Source organism: Anabrus simplex, chromosome 1 (assembly GCF_040414725.1).
Source record: "Anabrus simplex isolate iqAnaSimp1 chromosome 1, ASM4041472v1, whole genome shotgun sequence".
In the NCBI taxonomy this organism is placed as follows: domain Eukaryota; kingdom Metazoa; phylum Arthropoda; class Insecta; order Orthoptera; family Tettigoniidae; genus Anabrus; species Anabrus simplex.
In genome coordinates, this window is record NC_090265.1 from 186,590,644 (window position 1) to 186,607,478 (window position 16,835).

General features: G+C 43.8%; 1 non-coding gene across 1 annotated transcript; it reads right to left on the bottom strand.

The window, feature by feature from the left end:
* Positions 1–15,955: 15,955 nt before the first annotated feature.
* On the bottom strand, positions 15,956–16,035 carry TRNAL-UAG (transfer RNA leucine (anticodon UAG)). Its single transcript has one exon. It is a non-coding gene; the product is annotated as a tRNA-Leu (tRNA).
* Between the last annotated feature and the right edge of the window lie 800 nt (positions 16,036–16,835).

A 16,835-nucleotide genomic window follows, 5' to 3' on the forward strand; every position in this document is an offset into this window, starting at 1 on the left:
GTCTGTCAGTTGTGCCACACGACACAATTCAAGAGTAGCTAAATGTTGATCTAGGAACTTAATAAAATCAGGAAACAAAATAATTTAATATTAATAATCATAACTCCGCAAGGAAAGGGAAAGAGGAAAATATATATAGGGTGTATCCGTGATGATGTAACAAATCTTCCGGGATGATGGAGGATGGCAAATTTATCAGTTTTATTGGTTAGGGAGGAACATCTGTCTTCAAGCCTTAGCCCTGTATTACACTTTTAAAGAACTATGTTCTTCGCCTCTGTGATATATGGTTAGTGTGATTAGCTGCCACCTCCGGCGGCACGGGTTCGATTCCCGGCTCTACCGCGAAATTTGAAAAAGTGGTACGAGGGCTGGAACGGGTTCCACTCAGCCTCGTGAGGTCATCTGAGTATAGGAGGGTTCGATTCACACCTCAGCCATCCTCGAAGCGGCTTTTTCGTGTTTTACATGCTAATGCCGGGAAGGTACCTAACTTAAGACCTCGGCCGCCTCCTTACATTCCAATCTTTCCATCCCCCAAAACGCCCTTGCTCACCATAGCAGCTGAGGCGCCTGGGCGATATACTGGTCCTCCTCCCCAGTTTTATCTCCCGACCTGAAGTCTCACGCTCCAGCAAACTGTACTTGAAGCGGTAGAGGTGGGATCCCTCGCTGATTCCGAGGAAAAAACCAAACCCGGAGGGATTAAGAAAGAAAGAATGAACTATGATAGAAATTACTCGGATCAAATAAATTTGATAAACTTCGACAAAATAACTTGGATGAAGAATAAACATAAATGTTTATGTAAATACAGCGAAATATCGAATGAAAGTAAAGTAGATTACGTTTGTAGATATAAAGAAGAAAATGAACGTTTTCAGCTCCCCATACTTGGCAGAAAATACTGTGTAAGGGAACTGGTCATTTTATTACATTTTTGTTATGTGTTGTAAATCTCCAACTACAAACGTAAAAATAAATAGACTTGCACGGTCTTGATTAAATTTCATCATAAGTCACTATTTTCAAACGTCAGCGTCACAACGTCCGGTTCATAGAGTCCCGGTTTGGTTCCTGGCCAGGTCTGGTTAATTCCATGGACGCAGGATCTGGGTGTTTGGGTTCTTCTCAATACACAGCTCTTCATAGACATAAAACTCACAACCAACCAACCGTGAAACACGTAATAGCAAATACATCCGTCCACAACATGTGCAGCATCCTGGCTCAGTCCGGTGGAATTTGAAGGTGCTCAAATACGTCAGCCAGTAAATCTACTGACACGTAAGAGAACCCCTGTGGGACAAAATTCCGGCAACTCGACGTCTCCTAAAAGCGTCAAAATGTTGTTAGTGGAACGTAAAAACAATAACTGTCAAATCTCAGTCCTGAAATAGTGTTTGGTGACAACGGACTTAGCATCGGCACTCTAGATACTGTAAGTACAGAAGTTTTTCATTATATTAATACTTCCAAATTTAAATTTATTTTTTGTCAATACTGGTTCATATTATCATTAAACTCTCTATCAATGACAAGTTTACACAACGTAGAAAATACTGTACATATATAAGCATCTTTTAAGTGATTAGGCAGAATAACTGTACACACCCCCTCATTTTAATTGGCCACAAAAATATTTACAAAATTTTCGGATTGGTTGACAACTTCAGGAAGAAGGAAGCCATATAGTGCCGACAAAGGTAGCCCCTAAAAGAACAACTGAATGGATGAAAACCATAACGGTATAAGTGACTTTTTTTTAAATGAGTTAAGTGCAGAATGTGACTCCGGGAGGATGTATCCTTTCACCAGCAAAGAGATACAAGTGAAAGCGGTAATATCCTGCGCTCCAGTGATGGGTGGTATAACTACAAATAGCATGCTTTATATGAGTGCTGAAGATGTTTAAATGCCTTTTTCTCTGAATGACCAAAATGCTACTTATACCGTTATGGTTTTCATCCATTCAATTTACAAAAACATAAAATGTACCAAAGTAGACACCATTAAATTCCCTTAAAAATTGATTGTCCGTCCTCCCGCCAGTGGGGGCGCATAAGTCGATAGTAGAGACATCTGAAGATTAAAGTTCCAAACTTCTTAAGATACACAGCTGAGGGTTTACATCACAGATGGCCTCCTAGATGGCGATCAGTTCAAATGCACGGAGTAGGTGTACCTCCGGTACAAACCTCCACCCCCTAAGGTTTTACCACCGTCTGAACGGTTTTGAAATTTGGCACTTTAGAAATTTTAAAATTAGAGATCAAAGTTAGAAAAATTCTTGATGGAGAGTCCATTCACAAGGTATTTTGAAGAAAAGAATTCTTGACGTAGTTTATGAAGTCGTGGAAGTCCGGTCAGTTATGCCCAAGGTTGACGGCAAGAGCGGCCGCCAATGTCGATGCCAGGATGGGGTCCCCTGGACCTCCCAATTACCGTCAGGTACATCTCTCCCGCTACCCTGAGAGGCCTAGCCATGGTGATGGTCACTAAGGACCAAGTATCATAGTTCTGCCCAATGATGGAGTGGGCGGTTGGGGTCCAGCATCCACTGATGATGGTGCCCAAGTTGGCTGTTGAGAAGGAGATTTGGCCGGAACGAAGCCGCCCTCACCCCGCACTGCCAGTTGTTACAACACGATCTCAGTAGGAATTAGGGCAATGCAACAATTAATTCCTGGGCGACAGTAACTGGTTTTAAGGACAGTTTTAATATTGAGCTGTTGACGTTGGCAGCGTGTAGGATGAGTGCACGGAGTTTCTGGCTCAGGCTTGGCGGCAGAGGCAGGTAATGGCAGAGAGGAAATAAATTATTGAAGGGAAGGTTTTTACAATGAGATTTGAAAACAACTTAACTACCTACTACTTTTCATCACCAACACGGCAGAAGGCCACGTTCTTGTCAAAATCTTATATTTCTAAGCTGCTAAGGAAAGAAAGAGGATTGAATTAGCAATGTCATCACTTGGTGGCCTATACTGAAAAGCACAGTGTTCATATGTGTTTTACTCGGAACAGATGAACACGAAAAATGCTCTCTGTTTCGGGATTAGTCACCAAGAGGGTGACCGGCGTTAAGAAATCAAGAATTATACAAGGTCCATGAAATCTGGGAGCACGCTTGCCAGCTGGAACAATTTTGTTACCATGACTTGATCTCCAACCATTAAATATGTGGGCCTCCGTCCACGATCAAATCTCTTTCACTTTCTCATGAGAGGCTTTAAGATTATTTTTGGCCTTCCTCCACAGATCCCTAAGATTATCTGGATCTAATGTTTCTGACCACAAATTTTACAACGGAATGTTTGGAACGAACTTAAACATAAGAGATGTGGGAGAAAACTTGTGTGACTCGTGAACCGCCGAGTTCAGTGCAAAAGGTAGCCAATGCAGTGAAGTGTCCCACCGAGAATTATCTCCATGATGAAAAGCGATCAAGGCGGATCGAAGATTACGGTTAACCCGCTCAGCTAGAGATGGTTGTGGGTAGTAGGCTGAAGTTGTAACACGTGAGAAGAATGGATCAAGCCAGAATTTACGAAATAAATTAGAGGTTGGCATTATCAGAAACTATATATCGACAACGAGCAAAAGATGCATAATAGTATTAAGACAAGGAATAGTGGACTGAGCGATGGCAAGTCTAGCCGGAAACAGCAATGAAAACCGTGTGAAACCATCTACACACACAAGGATGAATTTGTTCCCGTTCCCCTTAGACTGAGGGAAAGGCCCGACATAATCTATGAATAATCGCTCCATAGGGCGAGATCTTTGATGAGATGACAATAGCCCTACTTTCGTAGACAACATGGGCTTGCTAAACAAACAAGATTAGCATGCTTTAACCATTTCCCTAATTTCGCCATCCATACGCTTCCAAATGAACATTTCTCTAGTCTTCTCTCTAGTTTTGAAAATGTCCAAATGTGTCCCTAATTGAGTCTCATGGTAATACTTAAAAATCTCAGGCACAAGAACAGCTGGAAATACAATTTGTTTTCTTCTTTTGATCGTGTCTCGAAGGGCAACACAGAACCCCTTTCCTTAGAACATAAGGGTCAAAAAGTTCCCCGGAAGAAAGGGTTTCCATAATAGGAGCCAGCACTGGATATTCACGTTGATTTTTGCTATATCATGAAATAGCATATGGGCATCAGTCAAAATGGCACTATCACTAGGAGGTATGTAAATAGAAAGAGAAGAGCTTTCTTCCAGGTCAACCGAATTGACATCGTCAGAAAACGTACGAATGAACACGTCAGTGACCACATTCTCAGATCCCCGCATGTACCGCACATCAAATTGGAATGCCCGTTCGGCTATTCGCCACGTAGGACGAGGCCTAGCCAAAATCCACCTCAGATCCTGATTGTCGGTCTCTAATTCACACTTAACATGTTCAACATTTTCCAAGACAAATAGGACAGACAGTCCTTCTTACTCTTATATGGAGTTCTTGGCTTCTTGAGATGATAATATCCTAGACGCATAGGCAGTTGGCCGCCTTCCGAGTTCAGATTCCCGAAGAAAAACAGCAGCGACCCCAGATGACGAGGCGTCTGTCTGAACGATGAACTTCTTAGAAATATCTGGCATTGCTAAGACTGGGGCGTTACTGAGAGCTAATTTCAAGTCTTCGAACGCAGCTTACTGCGACGGCCCCATTCAAACTTAACACCTTTCCTACGGAAGATATTTAGGGGCGCCGCCCTATTAGCAAAATTGGGAATGAATTTTCTAAATAAATTCAACATGGCGATGAATCTAGCAATCCCTTTAACAACTTTGGGAGGCTTAAACTTGTTAGAGTAAGCTAACTTGATTCGTGCTCTTAAATTGCTATTCAAGAATGAAAACTGTAAAAAGCAATGATTTATTGTTAACACAGCACCACACACAATTAACAACCAGATATAAACAAACCCACATAAGTATACGTTTAACAAGGAGGTTATACAAACTTAAAAGGAGCAAAGAGAGAATGTAAAGATTGGTCACTAAGTCTTTGGAGTCGTTTTAATGTAGATGGAGCCACCACATACTCCCTCCCCAGTGATAACGGAGAGGTATTTAGCTGAAAAGCGAACAGTTCGTCCATAACGGGTACACTTCTCTTCTGCTGCAGGAGATAGAGGATTGCCCTGTAGTTCATGGTAGGTGGGTTGTTGTTTTTCATTTTGTGAAGGAAATTTGTCATCTAGGAGGAAAGCAAGTTTCAGTCTGTCTATTGATACAGTCTGTTCACCTTTGGGCAATTGAATCATAGAATGTTTCTCTCTTCTAGTAAGTACCTTCAAGGGTCCGTCGTAGATTGGCTGTAATGGTTTCCGAACTGCATCATGACGAACAAATACATGCGAACAATTTAGAAGGTCAGAGGGAATGAATGTCTTTCTCACCGAGTGGTGCACTGGTTGGACTGGACGTAAGGACTTGATGTGCTCTTTGAGTTTCAAGACAAAGGAGGGTACATCTGTCATTGGTGGCGTCTCCTCCACGAAGTCTGCTGGTAACCTCACTGGTTCTCCATAGACAAGTACAGCAGGAGTAGAACCTAAGTGAGGTATGATGATAGATCGGAGACCAAGAAGAACTAGCGGAAGCTGGGGCATCCAGTTGCTAGATAGTTGTGTACGCAGTGCAGCTTTTAGTTGACGATGCCAACGTTCGATCTTCTCATTAGCAGCAGGGTGATCCGCAGTTGTTTTGATGTGGTATTAATAATAATAATCGTATGGCCTCAGCTGCCGTGTGCAGACATTTCAATTTGACGCCATATGGCTGTCTGATCGTCAATTTCGACGTTCCGTTTTACTCTAGACCCACTAGATGGCAGACAGAGTAAACCGGATCTCTCTTGGGCGTCTATGCCTGAGATTTAATGAATTTTGTCGGGTAAATACCAAATGTATCACCAGAGATCTTTTACATGCCGACATCGTACGACACGGAGTGTCGAATGGACTTTCTTCCGCCCTTCAAAAATCCGACTGCCTCTGCCGGGTTTGAACCCGCTATCTTGGGATCCGGAGGCCGACACTCTACCACGGAGTTTCATCAGGTTACTGAAAAGGGAACAGTCAAACTGTTTGCCTCGGTCAGTGGTGATAACAGATGATATGCCGTATCGAGCTATCCATGTGTGCAGCAGGGCATATGCAACTGTTTCAACTGTTATATTCATCAGGGGCGTAGCTTTCGGCCAGGTTGAAACACGGTCAATTATAGTAAGGATGTAGGTGTATCCTTCAGATGGAGGAAGAGGGCTTACGATGTCTACATTAATGTGAGAAAAACGGCGGTCCACTGGTTCATAGGTGCCTATAGGGCTGGTAGTGTGCCTAGTGACCTTGGAACGCTGGCAGGCTACACAGGATTTAGTCCATAATTTAATGTCCTGTCTCATTGACGACCATACATATCGTTGTTGTACAAGTTCGGTAGATGCATTAATACCTGGGTGAGCCATATTCTGTAATGCATCAAATGCAAATTTACGGAACTGACTTGGCAAAAATGGTCGGAGTTCTCCTGTAGAAACATCAACAATTAATTCAGCTCCTGATGGTAATGTAATGGCCTTGAACTTGAGTATTGACTCTGTGGATTGTTATAGTTGGCGACGTTCATCATCAGAGGCCTGGGCTTGCGCAATTTCATCAAATGATTGCTGTGATGGAATGGAAATGGATGAGATGCGTGAACAGAAGTCAGCTGGAATATTGTTTTTCCCACGTAGGTACCGTAAGTTAGTCGTGAACTGACCAATGCAGTCTTAGATGTCGAAGTTGTCTGGGTGACGCTTTATCACGGCGTTGTTGAAAAGTAAATATCAAAGATTTGTGGTCGGTGTAGATGGTAAAATTTCTGCCTTCTAGTAAGTTACGAAAGTACTTTACAGCTGAATAAGCTGCCAATAATTCAGGTCATACGTGCTGTAATTCTTCTGTGTACTGGAGAAATTCTTTGAGAAGAATCCTAGTGGTTCCATCTTTGTGTCACGGATTTGATATAAGGAAGCTCCCATTGCGAAGTCAGATGCGTCAACCAGCAATGCTAACGGTAAGTCACCGCACGGATGCGCAAGAAGGGTCGCATTTTCTATTTGTCTTTAAGTTGTGTGAAGGATTGTACTGCTTCAGGTGTGCAGTTAACCTCTGTGCGATCACGCTTGCGTGTGTCTTTACAAAGAATGAAGAGCAAGCATTGAGTAGCAGCTGTGTCTGGTAAGGGCCGGCGATAAAAATTCACTAATCCAAGAAATCGTCTCAAGTCAGCAATAGTACGAGGTTGTGGGAACGAGCGAATAGCATCAACACGGTCGGAGAGTGGTTTAATACCCGAACATGACGCACTTTAGCCTAGGAAGGAAATTTCTGAGGCACCAAAAACACATTTTGAAAGATTCATATTGATACTGTATTTATGCAGTCGTTCAAGGAGAATTATTACGTGATGCTCATGCTCTTCTTCATTTTGAGATGCAATCAGGATATCATCGAGATAGCAAAACACAAAGTCCAAGTCTCTCAAAATGGAGTCCATGTACCTTTGAAAAGATTGGACAGCATTTCGGAACCAAATGGAAGTTTGACAAATTCGACTAAACCAAACGGGGTTTTAATAGCTGTCTTGGCCACATCATCTTCTGCGACTGGGATGTGGTGGAAACCTCTGATTAGGTCGATCTTTGAGAAAATTGTTTTACCTGATAGTCTGGTATTGAAGTCTTGGGGATGAGGTATATGATATCTATCAGGAACTGTGATGGCATTGAGGGCCCTGTAGTCCCCATAGGGTCGCCATGAACCATATTCTTTCTGTACCATGTGGAGAGGACTGCACCAAGGACTCTTTGAATGTCTGCAGATACCCAAGTCTATCATTTTCTGGAACTCCATCTTCGCTTGGGAAAGTTTATGGGAGGTACTCTTCTCGCTTTGGCAGCGACTGGTGGGCCGATTGTAGAGATGGTGTGGAAAAAATGTATGTCGGTTGCAGTAAATGCTGGATTGTCCCGAAGTAGGCCTGGGTAGTCTTGGAGTAGAACAGAGTATTTGTTGTGAGGGTCAAGTAAATGAACACTTCCTGAGACAGAGGACGATACTGATAGTCCGTGGGTTGAGAAATTAGTGTTGTCATCTATGAGATGTTTGTGTTTTATATCGACTAACAACCCATAGTTATTAAGAAAGTCAGCACCGAAGAGAGATTGCTGAACATCAGCTACTGTGAATGGCCACAAAAATGATCGTCTCAAACCAAAGTCAAATGGAATTAAGCGCTCGCCATACGTTTTGATTGGTGTCCCGTTAGCTGTATATAGCAGGCGTTTGCAAGCACGCTTTTTATTTTGTGCTGTGGGACGAAGAACGGACAAATCCGCTCCTGAATCGATCAGGAACCGCCTGCCAGAGGAGCGGTCTGTAATGAATAAGCGGCGAGAATTTACATGGCCCATGTCACTATGTGCCGCCTCTAGCGAGGGGCTGAGCATTTCCCGAATCAGAAGAAGTAAGAGTAAAACAGCATTGGGGAGTACATTTCTTCGCCTTTGTCGGTATGTGAAATGGTACCAGCATCATGAACCACGTGGTTGATAATGTTTACGGTGAGGTGAACGGGGCTTTGAGCGAGAACGGTACTGTGGTCGATTCAGAACAATATTTATTGATAATATTAATTGTTCAATCTGTTCTTCAAGCCTAAAAATCCTATCGGTGGGTGATGCTGACGGTTGCGACTGAAAAGCAGATATGCTATGGCTCGAGTAATCCAATATTCGGTCTGCTATTGTTGCTAGGTTGTCCAGTGTATCAGTGGAAGATGCTAATATAGACCTTGAATTTACTGGTAGCCTTTGCATGAAAATAGTTCTTATTTTTTTTTTGCTAGTGGCTTTACGTCGCACCGACACAGATAGGTCTTATGGCGACGATGGGATAGGAAAGGCCTAGGAGTTGGAAGGAAGCGGCTGTGGCCTTAATTAAGGTACAGCCCCAGCATTTGCCTGGTGTGAAAATGGGAAAACACGGAAAACCATCTTCAGGGCTGCCGATAGTGGGATTCGAACCTACTATCTCCCGGATGCAAGCTCACAGCCGCGCGCCTCTACGCGCACGGCCAACTCGCCCGGTAAGAATAGTTCTTAAAAAAAGTCGTCCTAAATTTCTGTTCCAGAAAGGGTTCGCATTTCTCTGAGTAACTGACCAGGCTTCTTATCACCAAGTTCGATTTCTGTTAAAAGTTTGGTTACCTTTCAGCCTTCTGATTCCTCGAATTCAGTTATAAGACGAAACTTGAGGTCTGTAAAAGGTGTGTTGGATAATGGTCTATTCAGAAAGTCACTTACAAGCTCTACGACATCAGGCTCGAGCGATATTACTATGTAATTAAATTTGGTCAATTCTTCCGTAATACCGGCCGTAGCGAATTGTGCTTCGATTTGCATCAATCATAATTTTACGTTCTTTCGCCAAATGGGTGGTATTTTTACCGAGACACGTGCGATATGTGCATTTCTGTTCTCGTAAATGTCTGTTGATAGGGTTCCATCTGTATTCTCAGTGTTAGGCATATTTACAGAAACACAATAGTCAACGGTTACACTACACAACACTCGAATGCACAGGTTGGTATTTCATCACGTCATTTAAATCACGTCGGGGTCACCACTGTTAGAGTTAGCTAACTTGATTCGTGCTCTTAAATTGCTATTCAAGAATGAAAACTGTAAAAAGCAATTATTTATTGTTAACACAGCACTACACACAATTAACAACCAGATATAAACAAACCCACATAAACATACATTTCACAAGGAGGTTATACAAAATTAAAAGGAGCAAATTGAGAATGTAAAGATTGGTCATCACTAAGTCTTTGGAGTCGTTTTAATGTAGATGGAGCCACCACAAAGTTACGAATTGCCTGCGTTTTGGAATGACCGATTGAAACTCCGTCAGGTGACACAATATGCCTTAAGAAGAACATAGATGACTTAGCAAAGATACCTTTGATAACTTGACTGTCAATCCTGCCTCGCGAAGGCGATTTAGGGCTTCCTGTAGATGAGCTAAGTGTTCTTGAAAGGTTTCAGGGAAAATCACGACATCATCTAGACAATGGTACATATATTCAAAGTTCATGTCGCAGAAGATCCAGTCTAGCAGTCTAGTAAGAACAGCCACGCGCGTGGGTAGACCGAAAGGCGCGCTGGTGTATTTGTACAAATTCCAGTCGGTAGGAAAAGCAGTCGAATGTTTCTATTCTTCCGCCGGAGGGATCTGGTTACATGCTTTCTTAAGATCTAGGATGGTGAAGAACTTAGCCTTACGAAACCAAGAAAAACATTAATGAAAGTCAGAATGGGTACTGATTGCAATTCAGTGTTACGGTTTAAGTCCTGTAATCAATAACTGGCCTGAAGCCACCTTGATGATTCGGCACTAGGAATATGGGTGATTAATATGCAGACTTTGAAGGCCGAATGATATCATTCTTCAACATTTTATATATAATTTCCTTAAGGGCCTTCACTTTAGGTGGAGATAGCCTATATGGAGGAAACCTTACAAGGACCGAATCCGTCACCTCGATCTTATACTTGATTAAATCAGTGACACAAAGAGTTTCTGAAAATACATCGGGAAATGACTGACATAACTTGCGAATACTATTAGCCTTATCCTCAGGTAGATGTCTAAGGTCTAACGGCATCTCACTCTGGGTAGGCGAAACCACATAAGATAATGCAGGGTTACATTTTAAGGGGAGTACGTACCTAATTTTTTGCAAAAAAATTGCTATTTTTATTCTTGTGCATTTTAGTATTCTTTGGTATGTGTACAATAGAGAATCGTTTTGATTTCAGCGAAATCGCGTTACAAGTGCCCATAATTTGGATATTCCATGGCCCCTCCCATTTACAAATGCCACGCCCTCCTCTGACTGCGGGGTGGATTTACTCTTTTATAACTTCTAGGAAATGCAAGTACATTAGTGAACGTGGTCTCATTTTGAAGGTAATTTGTTGCTTAGCTATTGGTACTACTGTGAGCAATGTGTCATGTCGCTGTGTTTGTTTATATTCGAATAGTTTGGTGCATGTTGTAAGATATCGTTACTTTGCGTGTTTACTTCCAAAATGCCGAGGATTAAAAAGTTCGGAAGAAGTAAGTGCCGTGGGAATCAATACAAGAAGAGGAAGACATGCTTTAATGTTGAATGTGTTGGTATTAGGAGTAGTTAGTATTTACCCGCCACTCCCATAACCTCAAATAACAGTGACGCAAGTCCAAGTAGTACTCCTCGAAGTTCGTGTCGTAGAAGACTGGCCACTTCCGAAAGTGTATATAAAGAATATGACCCCAGGTAATGCGTTTAGTGGTGTAAATATTGAGAACATTTCAGTAGCATTCCAGGTTGTAGATATTCAGTTCTTGTGTGCTGCTGTGAAATCTTTTGTGCAGTGAAAACATTGTTAAAATGTTGAGTGTGTGACAGTGTCTGAAAGGTCTTCATTGCGTTAGGGCCTAGCCTGCATCATGGTTCTTTCATGTGAAAGTTGTGTAGTAGAAACAGAGTTTTCCACTTCAAAATATGTGAATGGTGCGCATGAGGTGAACCTTCGATTTGTATATGGACTCAGATCAATTGGTAAGGGCAATGCAGGGGGTGACATGCTGTGTGTGTGCTGTTATGAATTTGCCTAGTCCTTCCACTAGATTCCATAGGTATTCGGGAGATAGTAGGTTCAAACCCCACTGTAGGCAGCCCTGAAGATGGTTTTCCGTGGTTTCCCATTTTCACACCAGGCAAATGCTGGGGCTGTACCTTAAAGCCACGGCCGCTTCCTTCCAACTCTTAGCTCTTCCCTGTCCCATCGTCGCCACAAGACCTATCCGTGTCGGTGCGACGTAAAGCAACTAGCAAGAAGAAGAAAGAAGATTCCATAGGTTCACAAACGTTATTAGTAAGGCAGTAGAGGAAGTCAGTGGACACAGCATGAAGGAAGCCACTCAGGAGGCAGTAATAGAAAATGAGGGTGTTAGAGACATAGCTGTTGCTCTTGATGGTAGCTGGCAAAAGCGAGGCCACACCAGTCAGACTGGTGTAGTTACTGTTACTAGTGTCGATACCGGTAAAGTAATTGATGTGGAGTGCCTGAGTAAACACCGCCATGCATGCAAATTGAAAATTGAGCATGTGTGTATGACAAATTATGCTGGGTCTAGTGGGGGTATGGAAGCTGAGGGTGCATCAAGAATTTTTAAGAGGTCAGTTGCTACAAGGGGTGTGAGGTATGTGCAGTTTTTGGGAGATGGAGACAGTAAAGCCTTCAACAGAGTACTGTCCGAAAAACCATATGGTGAAAGTGTAGCAATTACCAAATTGGAATATGTAAGTCATATTCCCAAGAAGATGGGTTCAAGAATGCGGAGGTTAGTCCATGACATGAAAGGGAAAAAATTACAGGATGGTGGGGCACTTGGGGGTAGAAACAGACTCACTTCTTCTGAAATAGACAGCCTACAAAATAACTACGGCAAAGCTATAAGAGAGAATGTTAGTGACTTGAAGAAAATGAGGGAGGCTGTATGGGCAACTTTTCTTCATAAGATTTCTACTGATGAGAAGCCCCAACATAGTCTATGCGGTTCTTGGTGCAAGTATATTAAAGACAAGGATACCTACAAACACCATAGACTTCCTGAAGAAGCCCATCCCGATTTATTGAAGAAATGTTTGCATTAGAAAACCCAAAATGTAAACGAGTCTTTTAATAGTGTTATTTGGAGCCGTGTAGCCATAAGTATTTTTGTTGGATATAGGGTAAAACTTCCGTACAAGGTGTGCGAAAGTCAGGTTAGAGATCCAACATGGCGCGATTCGGGCGACGTCACGCAACACTAAACAGGCTTGCCAACTTATGCATTGTTAGTGACAAGACCATTGGACTGAATTGGTTAAACCATTGGCCTGGTGGGAAGCAAAGGGGGTCCCCAGGTTAGAAGCCGCGGAACGGACCTTAGGCCTCTAGTATCCCGCGTGACAGCAAAGGGGGTCTGGGGGCGTAAAGCCCCCAGGTTAGAAGCCGCGGAGCGGACCTTAGGACTCTAGTATCCCGCGTGACACCTCCATTGGTCTGGATAGGTTAGAGTAGGTTAGTGACAAAACAATTGGTCTGGATAGGTTAGGGTAGCAGCGCATTCTATGCAACACAGTGTTCAGCACTTTAATTAATAAATAATGACTTACCTTAACGTGGGGGATACAGCGTGCTCGCTGCGAGAAGAAATTCGTGGATTCGTTCTCCGCGGGGGAAGGTGTATTTAAATAGATGTTCCGATAGGTAGCCAAGGAAATGCTCTTTTTTCCGTCCAGAAACAGGTAGGGATTATCTAATGTTCCTCCACTTCCTCTCAATAGTGTTTGTATGCACTACGAGTTCTTCCCCCGCGAGACTTTCCTCATTCAAGGCGTGGACGTGTTCGCTCTTCTCCGTGTCCACAAATTCCACTGAATGGTTCACTTTCAGGTGGAGAAATCCCTCGTCCTGGAGGCAGTTGTAGGCTCTCCAGCAGTCGGAGATTATAGTAGTTCCGGGCAAGATGTAGTCTTTAATAATGGCGAGTAGTGTAGCGCGGTCGCGAGATTCCACAGGCACAACGAAGAATTTCTTATTATTTTCGCGTTCAACCCCACCGAAAACCCACTGACCTTCCACACGACGTCCGCGGTTGTACTTTCTTTTGCCAAACTTGGCCTCGTCTATCTCGACAACTACACCTACCCCTCCAAGTCATGTAGAATGTCGAATGGCCCAATCTTCACAAACTTCCCTACAGTACGAGGACCAATCTGACACTGTTTCCGAACTCACTTTGAGCTCAGACTCAATTAATGAGTAGTGGGGTCTATTTCCCAATAGCCAGTAAGCTACGAATGTTATAACTTTCTGCGGAGAAAGGTGTGCCTCTATAAAGGTACCCGTCTTCGCAGACTGTTTGAACCGACACATGCGTTTCTCACACGAGAAAAAATACCGGCTTCCAGATACCTTCACTTCTCGATCCCTACCACAGGCTCCATAGGGAATAGCTCTCTTTATTATGCCGTGACTTATTATAAAATCCGTGAATTTTACTTCGTCACAACACAAGTTTATAATGTCGCGGATAGAACACTCACATCCAGCACACGCCATGACACTAGTAAAGTGGCGGTTTTCTTATTTTTAGCCAGTCGCAGTTTTCTTACTTTTACCGAACTTCGAAATTGGCGGTGAACTTTGAAATTCTTGGTTCTCTTAATTTCAGCAAACATGGCAGCCCTGTACTTGCACACGATGCGAGCTCTGCCAGAGACATTAGGAAGCTTGTCCGGCGAATAGGAACACATCGCGAACATTGGCCGGCCAATAGGAACACAGCACATGGTCGCAATCACCTGATTTACATAGCCTCGGTTTTAATTCTTCTGTATAAATAAGAATACTTTTTGGGGCGGGATGGTGGGTTTCTAGCAAGCATAAAGGAAGGATCTCTCCTCTCTGCTACTTCAGGTATCGTTTCACATCATTTTTATATGATTTCAATCATCCCTAACTCTGCACACCGGGTACGGAAGCGGCACCGGATATAGAACCTTAAAATTAGGAGTCCATGATGCTGTATTATCATTTAATGTGGGAAATGCAGGCATAATTAAGGTACTAGAACAGCTGGGGTTCCAACCAGGGTGGAATTCGCTCAGTGCGTTTCAAGCTTTTGATGTTCGTCGGATCAAAATGGAGGATAAAAAGCTGTTTATAGTAGGAGCCAACATAAGTACACAAATACAAACACATACTAAGAAACGAGTATGTCAATCCTTATAGAACAGCCTATGCACCTGTATACTTAACCATTATTTGCAGGTTAACAGGAGCCAGATATCGGGAGGCGCCCACAACAGCCCTAAGTCAGCAACATTGTGACGTGCAAGAAAGCCGACTGAGGGAAGGAGACTTGCGTCCGCGTGCCCAGGCATTTCTAGTAGGGGCACAGCGTTTACGGCGGCCAAGGTATGACATCCGTGGTTTACGTTGTCACAACTAGTGCTTTCCATCATATAAAGATAAAGGTAAATCAATACAGTAGCAAAGTCGTCAGAGTAACAAGACAGTCAATTAAAAACAGAAGAACTTGTTGCGTCCGCCTCTGTGGTGTAGTGGTTAGTTTGATAGCTGCCACCCCGGGGCATGGGTTCGATTCCCGACTGTGCCGTGAAATTTGAAAAGTTGTGTCTGGGATGGAACGAGATCCACTCAGCCTCGGGAGGTCAACTGAGTAGAAGTGGGTTCGATTCCACCTCAGCCATCCTGGAAGTGGTTTTCCGTGGCTTCCCACTTCTCCTCCAGGCAAATGCCGGGATGGTACCTAACGTAAGGCCACGGCCGCTTCCTTCCGTCTTCCTTGGCTATCCCTTTCAAACTCCCCACCCCCCAGCAAGGCCCCTGTTCAGCATACCACGTGACGACACCTGGGTGAGGTACTGGTCATCCTCCCCAGTTGTATCCCCAACCCAATGTCTGAAGCTCCAGGACACTGCCATTGAGGAGGTAGAGGTGGCATCCCTCGCTGAGTCCGCGGGAAGAACCAACACTGGAGGGTAAACAGATTAAGAAAGACAGAAAGATCCTCTTGCACACTTGAGCAAGTAACGACAAAGGTTGTATTTTACACCATGATTACTGAAAACGGTTTTCCGTGGTTTCCCATTTTCACACCAAGCAAATGCTGGGGCTGTACCTTAATTAAGGCCACGGCCGCTTCCTTCCCACTCCTAGCCCTTTCCTGTCCCATCGTCGCCGTAAGACCTATCTGTGTCGGTGCGACGTAAAACAACTAGCAAAAAAACACCATGATTAATAAAATTACAAAATTGAAAAGAATCATGGCAGCGATGGGATTCGAACCCACGCCCTTTCGGACTGGTACCTAAAACCAGCGCCTTAGATCGCTCGGCCACGCTACCCATAGAGGCTCGATTCCGGACACGAACTTAATAGGAAATCGAATACAGATCCCATACTCAAGTCCATCTATAAAATGTCTCTTATACCAAGCTCCCTGGAAATTTCATATTATAAACCATGGCTGATAACGCTCTGGAAAGCATGATATTTACGAACAGCGAAGTTTAGATGGCAAGGTCATAATCGTTTTCTTTCTTTCTTAATCCGTTTACCCTCCATGGTTGGTTTTTCACTCGAACTCTGCGAGGGATCCCACTTCTACCACGTCAAGAGCAATGTCCTGGAGCGTGAGACTTTGGGTTGGGGGATACAACTGGAGAGGATGACCAATACCTCGCCCAGGTGGCCTCACAAGCTATGCTGAACAGGGGGCCTTGTGGAGGATGGAAAGATTGGAAGGGTTAGACAAGGGAGAGGGAAGAAAGCGGCCGTGGCCTTAAGTTAGGTACCATCCCGGCATTTGCCTGGAGATGTGGGAAACCACGGAAAACCACTTCCAGGATGGATGAGATGGGAATCGAACCCACCTCTACTCAGTAGACCTCCCGAGGCTGAGTGGACTCGATACCATCCCTCGTACCATTTTTCAAATTTCGTGGCAGAGCCGGGAATCGAGCCCGGGCCTCCAGGGCTGGCAGCTAACCACACTAATCACTACACCACAGAGGCGGACTTTCTACTTTTACACCGGGTAAATGCTGGAGCTGTACCTTAATTAAGGCTACGGCTGCTTCCTGCCCACTCATAGCCCTTTCCTAACCCAGCGTCTCCTTAAGACCTATATGTGTCGGTGCGCCTT